The sequence below is a fragment of the Moschus berezovskii genome, chromosome 8, assembly GCF_049115385.1.
Source record: "Moschus berezovskii isolate FMDL1 chromosome 8, NW_MosBer_1.0, whole genome shotgun sequence".
In the NCBI taxonomy this organism is placed as follows: Eukaryota; Metazoa; Chordata; class Mammalia; order Artiodactyla; family Moschidae; genus Moschus; species Moschus berezovskii.
In genome coordinates this window covers 107,910,392-107,931,108 of record NC_142467.1, presented here as the reverse complement: position 1 = coordinate 107,931,108, position 20,717 = coordinate 107,910,392, and the positions used below count along the sequence as shown (strand labels likewise).

The 20,717-nt window shown below is 51.4% G+C and overlaps 1 protein-coding gene and 1 long non-coding RNA gene across 5 annotated transcripts in view; one reads left to right on the top strand and one right to left on the bottom strand.

Moving 5' to 3' along the window:
* Window positions 1–18,488, bottom strand: part of SLC25A42 (solute carrier family 25 member 42) — a 43,373-nt gene extending 24,885 nt beyond the window's left edge. Inside the window, exon 1 of one of the 4 annotated variants that reach the window (XM_055428863.2) lies at window positions 18,399–18,488. The gene's annotated coding sequence lies outside the window, so the exon portion shown is untranslated. The other 3 variants (XM_055428864.2, XM_055428865.2, XM_055428866.2) reach the window with 3 other exon arrangements.
* Window positions 18,489–18,944: 456 nt separating this feature from the next.
* LOC148777191 (uncharacterized) lies at window positions 18,945–20,478 on the top strand. Its single transcript, XR_016037973.1, has 3 exons — window positions 18,945–19,164; window positions 20,061–20,126; window positions 20,351–20,478. It is a non-coding gene; the product is annotated as an uncharacterized LOC148777191 (long non-coding RNA).
* Window positions 20,479–20,717: the final 239 nt, after the last annotated feature.

Sequence of the window (20,717 nt, the reverse complement as noted above, 5' to 3'; positions counted from 1 at the left end):
TCATCCCCCGGTCTGGGCTTGTCCGAAGTGTTTTCTCACCATTAGCCTGGGTTGTGGGGTTCCAGGAGGTACACAGAGGTGGGGGGCCCTCTCCCAAACATTATACCAGGGGACCCTGAGGGCACAGATTTACTCCAGGGGAGATGAACCTGGGCTTCTTGGTTGAAGTGGGGTCTGCCATGTGTCCCCCTGTCTAGTGACCCTTTTCTCCTTTCTAGACTCTTCTCTCTAGAACCAGCCCACCATGGGCAAGAGGTGGGGTGGGAGAGGGAAGTTAAGCAAGAGGCTGACAGGGAGGATACACACACACAGCTCAGAATTCTTCCAGAGCAGTGCTCTCCCCACCTCCTAACCTGTTTCAGTTGTGTCCAGCTCCTTGTGACCCCACGGCTCCTCTGTCCATGGGGTTCTCCAGGCAAGAACCCTGGAGTGGGTTGCCATTTCCTCCTCCAGGGGACCTTTCCGACCCAGGGATCGGATCCGAGTCTCTTTTGTCTCCTGCACGGGCAGGTGGGTTCTTTGCCACTAGCGCCAGCTGGGAAGCCTGTGTCTATTTACTCATTCAGCCATGTATTCAGATCAGATTACACTGTGGGTTAAATCGGTGCTCTGTTACTTATTTACTGCTTCACTCTTCCAGCACTGGCTGTGCTGACGGAGCTGTTTTCCATCCACTGGAGGTGGAGGGGCAGGTCTGGGGATGGGGTGGGGATGGCGACCCCGAGGATGATGAAATAGTGGTCCAAAACGTTCCAGCAGCTGCAGGAGTCAAAACTGGGAATGCACAAGGAACAAACATCAGTGTGCGCCTATAGGCCTCAAACCTGACTGCACAGATAGATGTAGGCGAGACGCAGGGCAGGGTGCCTGCTCCTGTCTGAGGCCAAGCGCCGCTGCTCTGCAGACAACCCTCTGAAGGCTGCCCAGCCACCTGCTGCCCCCAGCACCTGGGCAGTGGAAACTGAGGGGAATTCACTCCTTTGCTCTGGGTAAGAGGACCTGACAGGGGAGTGGTGCCACCAGGAAGGGCCAGGGTGGGAGGCTTGTGAGCAGGGACCAAATGGACTGGAACCTTCTTGTCCTGACATCTGGGGTAATGGTCCTAGAAAAGGAAGCCAAAGGTCCGTCTAGTCAAGGCTATGGTTTTTCCCGTGGTCATGTATGGATGTGAGAGTTGGACTGTGAAGAAAGCTGATCACCGAAGAATTGATGCTTTTGAACTGTGGTGCTGGAGAAGACTCTTGCGAGTCCCTTGGACTGCAAGGAGATCCAACCAGTCCATTCTAAAGGAGATCAATCCTGGGTGTTCATTGGAAGGACTGATGCTAAAGCTGAAACTCCAATACTTTGGCCACCTCATGCGAAGAGTTGACTCACTGGAAAAGACTCTGAGGCTGGGAGGGATTGGGGGCAGGAGGAGATGGGGACGACAGAGAATGAGATGGCTGGATGGCATCACCAACTCGATGGACATGAGTTTGAGTGAACTCCGGGAGTTGGTGATGGACAGGGAGGGCTGGCGTGCTGTGATTCATGGGGTCGCAAAGAGTCAGACACGACTGAGCGACTGAACTGAACTGAACTGAAGGACCACTCTGGTCCAATATTTAAAGGTAAGTGGTAAGCTGAATGATGGCCCCTAAAGACATCTGTCCTAACCCCCTGGGACTTGTGGATGTCACCGTACATGGCAAAAGGAACTCTGCAGTTGTGATCAAGTTAAGGATCTTGGGATGGAAAAACTGCCTTGGAGTATCAGGATGGCCCCAATGGCATCACAAGTCCTTAAGAGAGAAAGGTAGTCCTGGTAGTCCAGTGGTTAAGACTTCAAGCTCCCAAAGCAGGAGGCCCAGGTTCAATCCCTGGTCAGGGAACCTGATCCCACAAGCTGCAACTAGGAGCCCGCACACAGCAAAGAAGATCCTGCGTGCCACATGTGAGACCTGGTGCCACCAAATAAATGGAGAAAAAGAAAGAGAGAGAGGGAGGCAGGAAGGTCAGAGAAGGAGAGGTGATGACGGAGGCAGATCTCAGAATGATCTGAAGATGCCACCCTGGCTTTGAAGGCGGTAGAAGGGACCATCGTCAGGAGCACAGAGATGGCCTTTGGGAGCCGGAAAAGGCAAGGAAAACAGATTCTCTTCTGGAGTCTCCAGCCCTGCAGACCCATTTTAGACATCTGACCTCCGGAACCAAAGGATCCTGAGTCTGTGTGGCTTTCAGTCTCCGTGTGTGTGGCAGAGTGTTACTGCGGCCATGAGAAACTGACAGACTGTCACACGATGCTGGGCAGTGGTCCTGGAGGATAGTGCACAGAGTCACAGCAGGGCGACTCCAGGTCAGCATAAGGCGATAAGAAAACCTCAATGGTCAGTACTGCTTGCTGCCCAACGGCTGCCCCAGGGAGGCCGGGCTTGCACATAATGGTAGGTGCCCAGAGCCCCCTCGTGCCAGGCCCTGCTGGGCCCTGAGGGCATGGCAGCGAACTGGCATGTGCCCTCACGCAGAAGCAAGCAAGACAGTTCAGGGAGCTGAACCATCACACCCTAGGAAGGAAGGGAACAGGGAGATGGGGACCCAGATTCAAGACTGGGTGGCCAAGCTGGCCTCCTGAGGGGGGTGTTGGAGCGGATGCTGGAAATAGATGGGGCTGGGGGGTAGAGACTGGCAGGAGCTGCATTCCAACAGTGAGACAGGGTGTGCAAAAGGCCTCCGGGCAGGAATGAGCCAGCCAGCCTGTGGATCTGTATGGGTGGCGGGGAAGCCGGGGACAGGCTGAGGAGGCCTAGAGAGGCTGCCCGTGGGGTCACTCAGGCAGGACAGGGTCCGACAGAGGGAGGCTAGGGGGACCCAGGAACCTGCCCACGTCCTCTCTGAGACCCTGGAGTGGTGGGCTTGTTTTCTGGGATGGGGCGGCCTGGGAGGGGCCAATGTGGGGGAAGGGAGGCCAGCAGGGCAGGTGGCCCTTGTTTCAAGGGTTCCAAACTTGGCAGATTCTTGCCCACCCCCAACCCTGAGCTTCCCAATTGAGAAGAGATTGCCAAGACTTCTGGTACTATCTTGTGGTCCCATGACAGCATTGGGGAGGATATGAGGGCAAAACATATAATGCATCTAAGTTTAACTAAAAAATAGACCCAGTGGGGGACTTCCCTGCTGGTAGAGCAGTTAAGAATCAGCTTTTCAATGCAGGGGACACAGATTTGATGCCTGGTCTGGGAACTAAGATTCCACATGCTGTGAGGCAATTAAGCCCATGCGCTGGAACTACTGAGCCCGCAGGCAGCACCTAAGACCCAATGAGGACAAATAAATAAATATTAAAAAAAAAAACACAGTGGATTTGCACTGGAAATCACCTAGTGTCAGTCCCGTCTGGGGCGCTGCTTCCTCTCTCCCCTCCCCCACCACCCTCTGCCTCGCCACTCACCCTGACCACCAGGCTGGTTGCAATGGTTACTCCTGTGGTTCCTTGGTTCAGGGCTCGGCCTCCCCTCTGTCGCCTGTCAGGGAAGTATAACTGGGAAGGGAGAGTCATGGGTCCAAAGCTGGTTCCGCCCCTCGCCAGGTTCATGCCCTTGGGCAGTGCCCTAAAGCTTGGGGGCCTGGGCTGACCGGTGAGCTGGGCTTGGCCAAGCCTGGGGTGAGCGAGCCAGAACACAGAGAACCATGTTCCCCTGACTTCATCCTACTGAGGTCTGCCCAAACTTGCCCAAGGGACCTGGAATCCTCATGTTCCAGAAAGTGCGATAGGGCTGTCGCTGTGGAAATCAGCCTGGAGGCTCCCCAACTACTTGAACACAGAGTTACCATGTGACCCCAAGATTCTACTCCCACTCTGAAGAGCTGAAAACAGATGTTCAAGCAAATCCTTGCACACCGTGTTCAGAGCAGCCCTAGTTGCAATCGCTAAATTATTATTAGTCAGCCATAAAAAAGAATGAATTCCTCTTGGGGGAAAAAAGAGTGAAACACTGACATGTACTGCAACATGGATGAAGCTTGAAAACCTTATGCCAAGAGCAAGAGGGCAGGCACGAAGGGCCAGATGTTACGAGCCTCCACATACACACATGAAGTGTCCACAGCATGCAGATCCACACACAGAAAGCAGACTGGCAGCTGTCAGAGGCTGGGGGAGAGGGAACAGGCCTCCCTTTCTGGTGATAAAGAGGCTCTTTTCAAAGGTAGTAGCACAACACTGTGACTGCGCACCACGCCACTGAACTGGGTAGAATGGGAGAATGCCCTATCAGTCCAGGGGGTAGGACTCTGAGATTCCACTGCAGGAGGCATGGGTTCAATCCCTGGTCAGGGAGCTAAGAGCCTGCATGCTGTGAAGAATGGCCGAAAAACCAAAAAAACAAAAGGTAAAATGGTAAATTTTAAGTTATGTGTCCTTTACACACACACACACAAACCCAGCCGGTACTCCCTGGTGGCACAGTGGACAAGAATCTGCCTGCCAATGCAAGGGACACAGGTTCAGTTCCTGGTCCAGGAAGAGCCCACATGCTGGGGTGCAGACAAGCCTGTGTGCCTAGAGCCTGTGCTCTGCAGCAAGACACCCCAGTGGGAAGCACGCACACTGCAATGAAGAGTAGCCCCCATCCACTGCAACCAGAGAAAGCCTGCACACAGCAACGAGGACTCGGTGCAGCCAAAAATAAATAAAACTAAAAACAACACACTGTTTCGCTTTAAAAAAAAAAAAAAAAAAAAACAGCCCCCTACTCCATCTGCCCTGGGAGGCCCTTCTCTGATTCATCAGAGAAGCGCTTCCAGTGCCCTCCAGGGCTGTAGGAGCCTGGTCACACTTCAGGCCTCCCTTTCCTCACCAACCCTCTTCTCCCCTCAGTTCAGTCGCTCAGTCGTGTCTGACTCTTTGTGACCCCATGGACCGCAGCACACCAGGCTTCCCTGTCCGTCACCAACCCCCGGAGCCTGCTCAAACTCAAGTCCATCGAGGCGGTGATGCCATCCAATCATCTCATCCTCTGTCGTTCCCTTCTCCTCCTGCCTTCAGTCTTTCCCAGAATCAACGTCTTTTCCAATGAGTCAGCTCTTTGTATCAGGCGGCCAAAGTATTGGAGCTTCAGCTTCATCATCAGTCTTTCCAATGAATGTTTAAGATTCATTTCCTTTAGGATTGACTGGTTTGATCTCCCTGCAGTCCAAGGGACTCTCCAAGAGTCTTCTCCAACACCACAGCTCAAAAGCATCAGTTCTTCGGCGCTCAGATTCCTTTATGGTCCAACTCTCACATCCACACATGACTACTGAAAAAACCATAGCTTTGACTAGATGGACCTTTGTCAGCAAAGTAATGTCTCTGCTTTTTAATATGCTGTCTAGGTTGGTCATAGCTTTTCTTCCAAGGAGCAAGTGTATTTTAATTTCATGGCTGCAGTCACAATCTGCAGTGATTTTGGAGCCCAGAAAAACAAAGTCTGTCACTGTTTCCATTGTTTCCCTATCTATTTGCCATGAAGTGTTTGGACCAGATGCCATGATCTTAGTTTTTTGCATGTTGAATTTCAAGCCAGCTTTTTCACTCTCCTCTTTCACTTTCATCAAGGGGCTTTTGGTTCCTCTTTGCTTTCTGCTATAAGGGTGGTATCATCTGCATATCTGAGGTTACTGATATTTCTCCCAGCAATCTTGAGTCCAGCTTGTGCTTCATCCAGCCCTGCATTTTGCACGATGTATTCTACATACAACTTAAATAAGCAGGGTGACAATATACAGCCTTGATGTACTCCTTTCCCAATTTGGAAATAGGCATTGTCCCATGTTCGGTTCTGACTGTTGCTTCTTGACCGGCAAACAGATTTCTCAGGAGGCAGGTGAGGTGGTCTGGTATTCCCATCTCTTTCAGAATTCTCCACAGTTTGTTGTGATCCTCCCCTCCCCTGCTAGGCTATTTTGCGTCAGATTAACTGGGTGGTTGCCGTGCACGTGCTCTGGGAAAGCGCCACCATGGAGAGGGTGGGGCATGGCAGCCCACTCCAGTACTCTCGCCTGGAGAACCCCATGCGTGGAGGAGCCTGGCGGGCTGCAGCCCACGGGGTCATAGAGAGTCAGACACCACTGAGGAGACTCGGCGTGGCCACAGGGGCTGGGCGCGGGGGTAGGGCAGCTAGTGTCTGATGGGGGCAGGGCTTCAGTCTGGGGAGGTGGGGAAGTTCCAGAGATGGATGGTGGCTGCGGGTGCACAACAGTGTGAGTGTGCTTAATGCTACCGAACTGTACACTAAGAAAATGTTAAGATGGTATCTTTTATGTTGTGTGTGTATCAATGCTCAGTCGTGTCTGACTCTATGGACTGATGCTATGGACTGTAGCCTGCAAGGCTCCTCTGTTCATGGAATTTTCCAGGCAAAAATACTAGAGTGGGTTGCTATTTCCTCCTCGAGCGGATCTTCCTGACTCAGGGATTGAACCAGCATCCCCTGCATTGGTGGGAGGATTACCACTGAGCCACCTGGTAAGCCATATTTTATGTTGTATATATCTTAACACAATTAAACAAGAAATTCAAGCATAGACAAAACGCATCTGTGATGTTAGGATCAGATGGGGCTACCTTGGCAGGTAAGACAAGAAAGGGGTGTGGAGAGGTCAGCTGGGGGGCCTGAAATGCTCTGTATCTTGATCAGGTCTCACGTGTGAATGGACATAATAATTCCTGAGCTGCACATTTATGGGCTAGTCACTCTACTGTGTGTAAATTACAGTGCAATAACAAACTTCAAAACCATAAAACAAAACAGAAACCTTCTTGGCCCCTCCCAGGTCAACTGAGTCTGAGCTTGAGAGCCACGTTCCTAACTCCCAGGGTGCTCTGATGGCATCTGGGGCGTGGGGGTGACATGCACTGCTCACTACTGCTCACTCCCCTCCCCATCTGCAGAAGATACACCTCGGATGACTTTGACAATAACTGACAGTCTGGAGGAGATGCTTAAGCTCCTGGAAGGTGGGCCACACATGCAGTGAATGACCAGCCCTCTTCTGGAGACTGCACCCTGGTAGCCACCTACTCCACCCTCTATCTCCTTGGAGAAGGGGATGCTGACCCTCCCCTTGACTCCAGGGTGACCTCGGTGACCCTGCTCAGGTCATGAGAACTCACTCTCCTTGGTTTGGGGTGCTGGACTCAAAACTGAGACTTTTGAGGGAGCCCCCTATGCTAGATAAGTCCTTTTTCTCCAGGGAGGGGTACTTAGGCCAAGGGCAGTCAACATAGAGCCAAGGTCAGGAGGGGGAGCCAGACACCAGCAGACTTGGGGTGTCCTGGGACCCAGCAGGCTGAATGTACAGGAAGCACCTGGACTTTTTCTCCCTAAGCCCACAAATCCCCTTTTCAGTTCAGCCAGTTTGGGATGGGTTTTTTCCCCAAACAACAAGTGTTCATTGGGACTGCCCCAGTGGGTCCAGTGGCTAAGACTCCATATTCCCAATGCAGGGGGCCTGAATTCAATCCCTGGTCAGGGAACTATATCGCACATGCCGCAAATAAAGATCCCACATGCCACAACTAAGATGCAGCACAGCCATATAAATACCTTTTAAAAAGTGAAAAACCCAAATGGTTATCTTTCCACACACTATTTCTATACCACTCATTAAACAAAAATTAAAATGAAGTGGGGATGGGGGCAGGGGATGCCATGCAGCAATATAACTTACTGAACAGCACTATCTAAGAAACATGAACCTCAGACTTCCCTGGTGGTCCAGTGGTTAAGAATAAGCCTGCCAAAGCAGGGGACACAGGTTCGATCCCTGGTCTGGGAAGATTCCACATGCCTTGGGGCAGCCAAACCCTTGAGCTGCAACTACTGAGCCCACAGGAGAAGCCACTGCGATGAGAAGCCCGCGCACCACAACCGGAAAGCAGTCCCTGATGCTGCAACTAGAGAAAGCCCGCCTGCAGCAGTGACGGGCCTGCGCACTGCGACTGTGACCATCACAACCAAAAGGAGACCACTAAACACGTAAACAGATAGAAGAAACACGAGCCTGGGGTCACAGGGTCTTAGATGGCCCATCCCATGGGCACCACACTGCAGCCACTCCACGTCCGAGGCCGTCCTTACACACACTCACGGACACACACACTCACAGGCAGCTCCCTGAGCAGGGTCACCCACAGCTGGGTGCCCCACCTGTGGGATGAGGTAAGTGTTTACACAAACGGGAGGGCAGTTTCTCGGGAGATGGAGTCCCCAGCAGCCATGGAACAGATCCCGTAATCTCTTGGTAAAGGGAGGCCTATTAACATCCTATCTGCCTGTTGATAAAGGCTGTTTTCTTTTCCAGTTAATAGCCTACGTGAGCGGCAGCATCTTACATAATGGCCTTTCCCTGCTAACTCTGACCCAGCTGGCTGCGCCTGCTCCTTCTCCCTGCTGCAGTGCTCTTGGGTGCATGCACTGCAGACCAACTCCGGTCACTGCAACCCTGTGCTGCTGTCTCCACAGGTCAGACACCCATGTCCGGAAAGATCCAGAATGCTCTATGGGCAATCACTGTCCTTGGTCCTTGCAGACCGTGCTGCCAACGCCTGTAGTCAATGGTGTGTGAAGTGACCTAAAACAAACTGAGGCACTTAATGGTCTTCATGCTCCTCTGCTAAGAGGCTGCACTTGTGTAACATCTTTACCCCAAAGCCCTGTGTTCCTGACACACGGAGCCCAGCACAGGGCTACTCAGTTGCACCTACTCAATTATTTACTGGATGAGTGAACTGATTTCGCTTTGGCCATGTTCTCCATCCTACTCCTTATGCCTGGCAAACTCCTCTGCATCCTTCAAAGCCCATCCTAAATATCCTGGTCTCACCTTCTCAAGGTTAGCTGCTCTGCCCTGGACTGAGCACTCCGTGGTTCTCTGCTGTGCTGGGAGGGGCTGATTTCCACTGCCCTTCCCCACTAGCCTGGGGACCCTGGAAAGCAAGGGCCCGGGTCACACTTAGTGTCAGCGCCTAGCAGAAAGCCAGAGGTGTAGCAATGAAGAAAGTGTGAAGACAGTGTTTCCGCTGTCTTCCTGCCCTTCAGGCATCATGCACCAGCAGCATGAATGCACCTCTTCTATCACTGTCTGCCTTGTTCCCTGGGTGGGAGCATGCCCAGGCTCCTTGCCATGCTGAACTGGTGTTGTGGGAAGATGGAGTCTAGTGTGTGACCTTGGACATGTTACTAAACCTCCTTGGCCTCATTTTCCTCCTCTGTCACTATCTTCTGAGGCTGGGGCTGCCCAAGCAGGTCTCTGGGGTATCGTGCTCCCTAATGAGGAGTCAGACCGGGGCTAAGGTCACCCAGTTCTACCGAGCAGGCCTCCCCAGCTCCCAGGCCTCACCATGTACCCACACACTTCCATGCTGGGGCCTCCCAGAGGGCTGAGCATCAGTCTGTGGCATCCAGCCCTTGACCCTGTCTCCTGCAGGTTCATCTCCTCAAAGTGTTAAAATCTGGACAGTGGCGCCCTGCTGTCCATTAAATGATGGCAGTTTAGGAAGCTCCTGCTCTCCACCAAGCCCTCGGCCATGCTACCACTGCTGCTCACAGGCAGCAGGGCAACCTCCAATTCTGACATTCACGGCTGGCCAACATTTGGCTCTGACTGATCAAAGAGGCTCCCTGGGGGACTTCCCTGGTGGTCCAATGGTTAAGACTCTAAGCTTCCACTCTTCCACTGCAGGGAGCAAGGATTCATCCCTGGTTGGGGAACTAAGATCCTACGTGCCATGTGGCAGGGCCAAAAAAATGGGGCTCATAGGCCCCAAACTGTCTGTTCTTCAAAGTCTGGCTCTTAGGCACCTCATCACTAATGGGAGGCTAGACCCGGCACTGGCTAAGGTGTGACCAGCAAGGCTATAAGCCACATACTCCACCCCATCCCCTCCCTTCTCACGGTTGCAGAGACCTGCCCAAAGTAGGGGAGGGGAGGGCAGCGTTTCAGCTAAGCCCCCAGGAGTGCCTGTCCCAGAATCTCTGGTGACATTCGTGCAGGGCTCTTGCCCCGAGACATAAATCAGAGTCACTAAGTGTGATGGAGGAATCAGCTCTTTAGACAGGGCGAGGGTGAGATTAGCTATGTTGACACTGTGGACCGGGCAGGTCACTGTAGCTAATTAATACCTAATGAAATGTACATATTGACTTTCTCAACTCATACCATGGCAAAGGTACACCACTTGGAGACAGAGCAATGGCTCCGACATCCGTTCAGAGCACTGTCCTAGCACATTTCCAGGAAGTCTCAAAACCATTCACAAGGCAGGTCTTCCATTCTGGTCCTCATCTCATAGTCGGGGAGGTACAGGTGGTCAGAGGGTCTAAGCATGGGTCTGCTGATCTGGCCTGTCCACAGTGGCCTGGCCTCAATGCAAGACCCTCTCCTGTGTCTCTCATCAGTACCACGGACCAGGTCTTTCAACCCAATCCCCTCTTGGGACCCTCGTGTGTTCCCTGGCCCGGCCTTCTCTTGGGTCCTGCCATATTCAGGCTTGTTTGCTTCTTTCGCTCATAACGCTCTGTCACCTCGCTAACTCCCTGCTGGCTTTCAGGTCCCTGGGAGCCCCTGAATTAGCACCCTCAGCCTCTGCTCAGTTCAGTTCAGTTCAGTCGCTCAGTCGTGTCCGACTCTCCGCGACCCCATGAATCACAGCACGCCAGGCCTCCCTGTCCCTCACCAACTCCCGGAGTACACTCAAACTCATGTCCACAGAGTCGGTGATGCCATCCAGCCATCTCATTCTCTGTCGTCCCCTTCTCCTCCCACCCCCAACCTTTCCCAGCATCAGAGTCTTTTCCAGTGAGTCAACTCGCCGCATGAGGTGGCCAAAGTATTGCAGTTTCAGCTTTACCATCAGTCCCTCCAATGAACATCCAGGATTGATCTCCTCTAGAATGGACTGGTTGGATCTCCTTGCAGTATAAGGGACTCTCAAGAGTCTTCTCCAACACCACAGTTCAAAAGCATCAATTCTTCGGCGATCAGCTTTCTTCACAGTCCAACTCTCACATCCATACATGACCACGGGAAAAACCATTGCCTTGACTAGACGGACCTTGGTTGGCAAAGTAATGTCTCTGCTTTTTAATATACTATCAAGGTTGGTCATAACTTTCCTTCCAAGGAGCAAGCGTCTTTTAATTTCATGGCTGCAATCAGCATCTGCAGTGATTTTGGAGCCCAAAAAAATAAAGTCTGACACTGTTTCCACTGTTTTTCCATCTATTTCCCATGAAGTGATGGGACCAGATGCCATGATCTTTGTTTTCTGAATGTTGAGCTTCAAGCCAACCTTTTCACTCTCCTCTTTCACTTTCATCAAGAGGCTTTTGAGTTCCTCTTCACTTTCTGCCATAAGGGTAGTGTCATCTGCATATCTGAGGTTATTGATATTTCTCCCAGCAATCTTGATTCCAGCTTGTGCTTCTTCCAGCCCAGCGTTCCTCATGATGTACTCTGCATATAAGTTAAATAAGCAAGGTGACAATATACAACCTTGACGTACACCTTTTCCTATTTGGAACCAGTCTGTTGTTCTACGTCCAGTTCTAACTGTTGCTTCCTGACCTGCATATAGGTTTCTCAAGAGGCAGGTCAGGTGGTCTGGGATTCCCATCTCTTTCAGAATTTTCCACAGTTTATTGTGATCGACACAGTCAAAGGCTTTGGCATAGTCAATGAAGCAGAAATAAATGTTTTTCTGAAACTCTCTTGCTTTCTCCATGATCCAGCGGATGTTGGCAATTTGATCTCTGGTGCCTCTGCCTTTTCTAAAACCTGCTTGAACATCTGGGAATTCACGGTTTACATACTGCTGAAGTCTGGCTTGGAGAATTTTGAGCATGACTTTACTAGCGTGTGAGATGAGTGCAATTGTGCGGTAGTTTGAGCATTCTTTGGCATTGCCTTTCTTTGGGATTGGAATGAAGACTGATCTTTTCCAGTCCTGTGGCCACTGCTGAGTTTTCCATATCTGCTGGCATATTGAGTGCAGCACTTTCACAGCATCATCTTTCAAGACTTGAAATAGCTCAACTGGAATTCCATCACCTCCACTAGCTTTGTTTGTTGTGATGCTTTCTAAGGCCCACTTGACTTCACATTCCAAGATGTCTGGCTCTAGGTCAATGATCACATTATTGTGACTATCTTGGTCGTGAAGATCTTTTCTGTACAGTTCTTCTGTGTATTCCTGCCACCTCTTCTTAATATCTTCTGCTTCTGTTAGGTCCATACCATTTCTGTCCTTTATTGAGCCCATCTTTGCATGAAATGTTCCCTTGGAATCTCTAATTTTCTTGAAGAGGTCTCTTGTTTTTCCTATTCTGTTGTTTTCCTCTATTTCTTTGCATTGATCACTGAGGAAGGCTTTCTTATCTCTCCTCGCTATTCTTTGGAACTCTGCATTCAGATGCTTATATCTTTCCTTTTCTCCTTTGCTTTTCGCCTCTCTTCTTTTCACAGCTATTTGTAAGGCCTCCTCAGACAGCCATTTCGCTCTTTTGCATTTCTTTTCCATGGGGATGGTCTTGGTCCCTGTCTCCTGTACAATGTCACGAACCTCCGTCCAGAGTTCATCAGGCACTCTATCAATCAGATCTAGTCCCTTAAATCTATTTCTCACTTCCACTGTATAATCATAAGGGATTTGATTGAGGTCATATCTGAATGGTCTAGTGGTTTTCCCTACTTTCTTCAATTTAAGTCTGAATTTCGCAATAAGGAGTTCATGATCTGAGCCACAGTCAGCTCCTGGTCTTGTTTTCGCTAACTGTATACAGCTTCTCCATCTTTGGTTGCAAAGAATATAATCAATCTGATTTCAGGACTCATTAAATACAGTGCCCCAGTTCCTTGGAGGTATGTCTGAGCCACACCCAGGTCCTGCACCCTTTTGAGCTGGTGTTTCTGCCTCCCTCACACCTGTCCCTGACCCTGGCACACAGATATTTACAGATTATAGAAAAGTGTGCTGTAAGGCTTCAGGTCTGTTTCACTCCTGGAAGCGGTGCTGGTGGTGGTGTTCCAGGACATTGTATAAATATCTGATTCTAACAGTGGCAGGAAGCACAGTGCTATGGGTGGCTTGTTTGAAGGAGGACAGGATCTAGACTCAGGACAACCTAGGTCTGCCTTAGCTTTCCCTCGTTTTTCCTATGTATCTTTGGACCAAAGTCCCCTGATGCCTTGGTCACCCTTCTGTAAAGCTGGGGTGATCCAGACCAAGCTCCGTAGGTAAGCACGTGCCAAGGAGTGACAAAGAGCAAAATGAAGACATGCGTTCACGTGTCTGGGTCCTGCTAGCCCCGAGCAGGTGCCCCCATCTTCCAGCAGGGAGGCAGATGAGTGAGGGAGCCATGGGGACACATGGGCCACCTGGAGGGCCTGAGAAGCGTGTTCCGACCCTGCCGGCCCTGTCTTGTCTGAAACAGCAGAGGCTGCTGGACGAGCACCTCCTTCAATAATGTCCTGGCAGGAATGCTGGCTCTGCAGCTAGAGGGGTTAAATGAGGCCTCCTGAAGTTCACGTCTACCCAGGACCTCAGGAAGTAACCTCATTTAGAATAGTGTCTTTCAGGTGTAATTAGCTAAGGATATCAAGATGAGTCATCTTGGATTTGGTGGACCCTAAATCCAACGATGGGTGTCCTTAGAGGAGGATACACGTATGGGGAAGGTCACGTGAAGCCAAGCGAAGGGACTTCCTTGGTGGTCCAGGGGCTAAGACTCTGAACTCCCAATGTGCGGGGCCCGGGTTCAATCTCTGGCTGGGGAACTAGATCCCACATGCCAAAACTAGAAGATTCCCTCATGCCCCAACTAAAGATTCTGCATGCCATCACGAAGACTGGAGATCCTGTGCCTGTGTGTCGCAAGTAAGACCCAGCACAGCCAAATAAATAAATATTATTTTTTTTAAATTAAAAAATAAATCTTCAGAAGACAGAGATGGAGATTAGGACGCTAGAGCTGCAAGTTGAGGAAGTCAAGGACTGCTGGCAGCCGTCAGAGGCAGGGAAAGGGTCTCCCTCAGGGTCCAGGTAGGACACAACCCTGCTGTCTTAGTCAGTTCTGGCTGCTGTGATAAAACACAGCAGGCTGGGTGGCTTGTAAACAGAAATATATTTCTTGCGGTTCTAGAGGCTGAGAAGTCGAAGGTCAGGGTGCCAGCAGATTTGGTGTCTGTTCAGATTCTCTTTCTGGTTCACGAAAGTCCACCTCTCTGCGTCCTCACAGAGCAGACCGGGCAGGAGAGTTCTCTTGGGCCTCTTTTAGAAGGCTAGAAATCCCATTCATGGGGGCTCCACTCTCATAATGGAATCATCTCCCTAAGGCCCACCTCCTATTACCGTCACATGGGGTTAGATTAAGTTTCAACATATGAATTTTAGGGGAGACACAAACATTCAGTCCACAGCACCTGCCAATCCCTTGATTTTGGACTTCTGAACTCCACAACAATGACAGAATAAACTTCCGTTGTCTCATGCTGTCCAGCTTGGGGTTATCCGTTAAGGCAGTTCCAGAAAACTCATACAGCAGGAGTGTGAGCCTCCCGAGTGCACTCTGTGCCCATGGCCCTGAGGTCACTGCGCCTCTCCTTGTATCCCTCAGGGTGCCCTGATGGCCAGGCTTCAACAGAAAACCTGGCTTCTCCTGATCTCCGTTGAGACCCTGTAACCTAAGCCCTCAGCTGCAGCAAAAGGTATTCAGTGAAGAAAACAAACGTTGACAAGCATATTTTAAAAATAGCACAGGACCAGGGAGGGGCCACTGGGGCAATATTCTACTGTTTAAACTGGGTGTTGGATTCCTTATTCTTTCTACCTTCTTTCGTTTCATATGCACATTGTGTACTATTATTACTAAGAAGTAGTTCACACTTAAAACAAAAAATACCATGCATTTTTTAAAAGAGTTGGCTTGCAAAACCCAAACAAGCTAACGGCTCCAATCAACTCAATAGTCCTCTAATGTCCAAGTGCCAAAAGAGAAGACTAAAATACAGGATGACAAATGTGAAACGGCCTGCCCTTGGTCCGATGACGCCCTCCACCTGGCACCAATAGTCGGAAATCACTGACAACGCAGGAAAGTCTCAAGACAACTTCCAAATAGATTTAACATCTGTGACTTGTGTCAGCCTCATCTGACACCTTCATTCTTTTGCTGGATCCAAGTGTTAAAAAAAAAAAGAAAGCAACAGTCAATATCTCCGACCTCCCATCCTGGGACTCCAGGCAGTGCCTGCATCTTTCTCTAGAAAGGACCGCCTCTCCCACCACCAACCACCATAGTTTCCTTCGGAGCCCTGCAGAGGAGGGACTCAAATATTTTTTTGGACTGAACTTTAGACTTTCGAAGAGAAACAAATCTAATGTTTAATCACCACCCACTACAGGCAGGAACACCTCAGAGAGGGACGGATAGAAAGATTGGAGAGACCGGAGCTTGACAATAACTGCCCTGGTCACCAGGGGAGGAAACGGGCATTCCAACTCCACAGCTGAGAATACTGATGACCGCATGGCCTCCATGGAGGAGCATTAACCATTTAGATGCACGTGTCCTGTGGCCTGGCCACTCTTAGGAGGTTGCTGCATTTGGATGTTAAACTCCATGAAGACAGAGAGGGTTTGAAGTGTCTGTGCTTGGCTGGAGCCCCACACACTTTTATTACCTATTTGCTCATGCAAGATTCAATCTATTCACTGCAGTTTGGTTTGTAAAAGCAAAATATGAGGGACTTTCTTGGTGGTCCAGGGACTAAGATTCCGTGCTCCCAATGCAGGGGGCCTGGATTCTATCTCTGGTTGGGGAAATAGATCCCACATGCCGACCTAAGACAGCACACAGCTGCAACCAAGACCTGGTGCAGCTAAATAAATAAAAAATAAAAATTTTATTAAAAAGCAACATATGAGAGACAACTTAAACAGCCATCAGTAAGGAACTGGTTATAAAGTCATCCACCTTTTTGATACAATCTGATACAAATTTACCAGTGGTTTAAAAGGGGCCCTTAGACCACCTCTAGGAGAAGGCAATGGCAAGCCACTCCAGTACTCTTGCCTAGAAAATCGCATGGACAGAGGAGCCTGGTGGGCTGCAGTCCATGGGATTGCTACTAGTTGGACACGACTGAGCGACTTCACTTTCACTTTTACACATTGGAGAAGGAAATGGCAACCCACTCCAGTGTTCTTGCCTGGAGAATCCCAGGGACGGTGGAGCCTGGTTGGCTGCCGTCTATGGGGTCGCACAGAGTCGGACACGACTGAAGTGACTTAGCAGCAGCAGCAGCAGAAGGGAATATTGTTATACAGGAGAAACTATTAACAATGAGGCCCTCCAGAAGGGGACAGGGCACAGGCATGGGAAGATCTGCCTGGTTTTTATTCTTGCTTCCTTTTGTACCACTTGATTTTATTTATTTTTACCATGTATATCAATTACCTTGTCAGTTTATTCATATCTTTGCATATGTATATATATATATAATACATGCATCTACATACATACGTATAAAATGTGTGCGTGTGTAACCAAATACATACGATGTCTACAGATACACACACACATACACACAAACGCACACATTTCAAATGACTGTTTGGATTTGGACAGAAAACCCCAATGACTTTAGAACAAGACCCTTCAGAACATTCCAGCACCATCTTTACAGGGAGAGACGGGGGCGGGGGGCAGGTAGGTGTTAAGAAGTACTTACAGGAAATGGCAGGTTATTGCTTTTTTAACAATAAAGACACCAGCCTCCTTCCACACTGCACACTTGCAAATCACACTTCAGGGAACTTAAAAAGTTCCAGAAAAATCTTTATCCCCAGCACCAAGCCAGGCTACAGTTTTGCAGTTTATCTCTAAGCAGCTGAAACATTAGCCTTCTCACTCTGAAGAGTGTTTCCTTACTCTCTCGGTTTATCAGCATCAAGGGCCCAAGGAGCTCTCCCGGGTCAGCAAGGAGACTCAGTCTGTAAGAACTGGAGCCAGAGTCCCAAAGTCTGGCAATCCCCACCACCAGGCGACACTGCGAGCTGGGACGGAGGCACCCTAGGTGTTAAAGCCCAGCTGCGACAGTGCCCCCGCCCCCCCGCAGCTCCTGGACTCTGAGACACATGCTCAGAAAGCAACCAGGGGCCGCCCCTTCCAGCTCAGCCTTTCCGGACCCAGCCAAAGTCATGACTCCTGAGGAACAGCTGCAGGGAGGGTGGGGGTCCCCTCCCTACCAATCCCTCAGAAATAAACACAACAGATGGGCAAAAGTGGGGGAGGTCCACGGAGAAGGGTCAGCAGCAACGCTCAGTGCTTGGGAAGAGGTGGGCAATGCCAAATCACTTTAGGTTCATTGCTGGTAAAATGGAGATAATTCCGGTTTGTCTGGCTATTGGGCTTATGCTAAGCCCGGAAGTCACTTAACAGACCATCATAAATGAAAAGATAACATCTGAGTGGGCTTTTTCGCAGGGGGTGGTGGTGGAAGGTGCCATGATCCGGAGATAGCAAGGCTTGGGTGAGTGTTGGAAAACCTGGATTATAGAGTGGGCACAAACACAGGTGCATGTGGAAGAAAGTACAGGTGGGTGCAGACTGGGGGCGTTCAAGTCACAGGGGGCTGCCAAGGGCACTAGACAGGTGTGTACATGTGCAGGTGCAAGTACCTGAGGGCGCTGACCCAGATAACTTAGGATGGGGGCAGTGAGAGGGGCACAGACTTGGGTGTGAGAAAAGCCAGTGAGGGAACAGGAACAAGTCCAGACGCGAGTGGGGAATGGTGAGTTTGGGGTCACAGGCTCAGGCGTCGGTGTGGGGGTGCAGGCCCGGGGGTGGTGGCGCCGAGAGGAGGAGAGGAACGCCCTATGGTGTAGAGGGCATCATCAGGGAAGGTCTCAAACGATGTGCGAGGAGGTGTTCGTGAGTTGGGGGCGCGGTGTCAGGTGTGTAGGGGGAAGGAATATAAGGGGGGGTCAGAGAGACAGGTGCGCGTAGGGGTGCAGAGTCAACTGTGCGAGGCACCTGGTGGCACGGCCCCAGCGGGGTGGGGGATGTCAGCGAGGTGGACAGACTCAGGTGTCTGACGGGAGATGTCAATGAGAAGGGCTGTGCTGTCAGGTACGTGTGGGCTGTCGGTGAGGGCCTCAGATACGGCTGCGGGGATCCCAAAGGGGCATCAGGTGCGGGGTGTGGGGGTCGGGGTGGGCTTTAACCTCTCCCCGTCCCGGCGATGCTGCTGTCACGCCCCGCCTCGTCCGCCCCCGCCTCGGGCCCGTGACAGGACTGCGCCTCGTCCTAGGTCGGCCCGATAGGCGCGGGCCCCCTAGACGCCTGCGCTGCCCCGCGCCCCCCGCGCCCCCTCACCGGCTGGGACGTGTCGCCACCTCCGCTGCCGCCGCCGCCGCCACCTCCAGCCGCCACAGCCCCGCCCCGCGCACCCTCCGCGCGTGCCGCGGGAGGGGTCCAAGCCGTACTCCGATTGGTTGCGTGCTGGCCAACCATCCTTGGAGGCAGCGGATATTGGTGGACATGAAGCGGACGAGCAGCCGCTGAAGCCAATCACTGAGGGGTGGAGGCGGGACTATTGGGAGAGACAGTGGGGCCCCCGGGTGGTCCAGCTGGGCGCGAGGTGTGGGTAGGCGAGGGCCCAGAGGCGGGCTAAGATTGGAGCCGCGGAGGAAGACGGGCAGGCCTGTTGGCCAATGGGTGGGGATCAAGGGCGGGGCTCCGAAGAAACTTGCGCGACTGGCGCTAGAGGAACTGAGGGCGTAGCCCGGAGGATGACGGAGATTGGCTAAGAAACAAAGACTGGCAAGTCCGGCGGCCAGTCGTAGGGGTCGTCGGCCGTGCGCCGGGACAAGACTTGGAGCAAAGCAAAGTGCAGAATTTGGCCCTGGACGCGGTGGCCGGAGGTGGCCTCGAGCGTCCCACGCAGGGTCTCCTGAGGCTGTGGCGAAGTCAGACTCTCTGGCCACCCAGTGCAGAAGCAAGACCTCCAACTTAGGCCGTGAACTTGGCCATCACGGCCGAAGGACTCGTGAATAATTCAGTTCTTTACCACCCACTATTCCGCCGCAGATGGTACAGAGAGGACAGAGGCTCGATGGAGGTCACTCAGCTGCAGCGCAGGGTAGTGCGAAGACGTGGAGACAGGTGGAATCCTACGCACGCGCTTTAGGATTTTCTGAAAATGTTTGATTTCTCCGAGTTTAAGCTTTCTCTTCCAGGGATCAAATTACATCCGGGCCACCGCCCTGCTAAGCGTTTGGTGAATAAACCGAATCCTAACCACAAGCCCGTGAGGTCAAAGCGACCACTGGCTCTATTGTATAGAAACCAGAGCACAGAGAGGTCAAGCTCCTTGCCCTCGGTCACACAGCACTTCAGCAGGCTCAAAGTAGCCTACTTTTTGGAAAAGGGGTGGTAAAGACCCCGCCTGTCAATGCAGGAGATATAAGAGATGAGGGTTCTATTCCTGGGTCAGGAAGATCCCCTGGAGGAGGGCATGGGAATCCACTCCAGTATTCTTACCTGGATAATCCCATGGGCAAAGGAGCCTGGCGGGCTATAGTTAATAGGGTCGCAGAGTCTGACATGACTGAAATGACTTAGAATGTTCGCAAGGCAGTGTGAGAGCTCAGCCACTGGGGGCCTGAGTGACCAGCCACTGGCTGACGACACAACTTTGAATAAGTCCCTCAGATTCCTCATGGGACAATGATTCGTACGTACATCTTGACCTTTCCTCTCTGGGACTGCTCCTCTGGGAGAACTTATATTCCAGCCCTCCCCTTGACCTTCAAGTGAAAACCTTTCCCCCCTCTGCAGGTTACATCTGGCCTGTGAGCCCCAGCTTTTCTGTGAGGTGCAGGGTCATGGGATTCTTTGCAGATAGGGAAGCAGCTGCTGTCCAATGCTAGGCTGTGTCATTGGCACCTCTCCTGAGCCCACCCGTTCTCTGACTCACTAAGTGCCAGGGCAGAGAGGTTTACCAATGTTCCAGATATTGGCTCTTATTTCCTCTAGGTGTGGGCTGGAGTTGGTGGAGATCAAGTTCAGAGTCAGGGAAGCCTGGGAGAGAACAAGGTTGAGGTAGGCTGTGAAAATGGCTCACATTTCAGGGCTGTGCAAACCCCCTGCTAAGTACGTAATCCATAACTTCTCAAAGGGCCTCTGTAAAGAAACAGTGGGGGGCTCACAAGTGGGAGCCGCTAGCCTGGGCCTACCATCTGACTCCTGATATTCCCAGCATATTCCCACCTGAGCCTCTTCTCAGGCATCTCCCAATTGTGGTTTGCTTCCCCTACAACTTCCAGGCCCTGGTCTCAATTTTGCCCTCTGGAGAAGAGGAGGAAGCTGCGTGCTGAACACCTGCTGGGTGTTGGGTCTTTCCTGAGCCAGACACTTCTCAAACACCATCTCATGACCTGACTTCCAGATGCGGGTGATGATGCCCATTTTGCAGATGGGAAAACTGAGCTTTGTGCAACAAGTGTTTCTTGCTGGGAGGGTCCGGGGCTGGGTTTGAAACCCTGCTTTTCTTGACTTGCTAGCCACAGGAACTTCCGCAAGTGCTTCAAATTCCTTTGCCTAAGTTTCTCCAATTAGCTCCAAGGGTTGATGGGAATATTAATAAAATGAATGGAGGCAAACCACAACATGTTGACCATAGCAAGTGTTTGC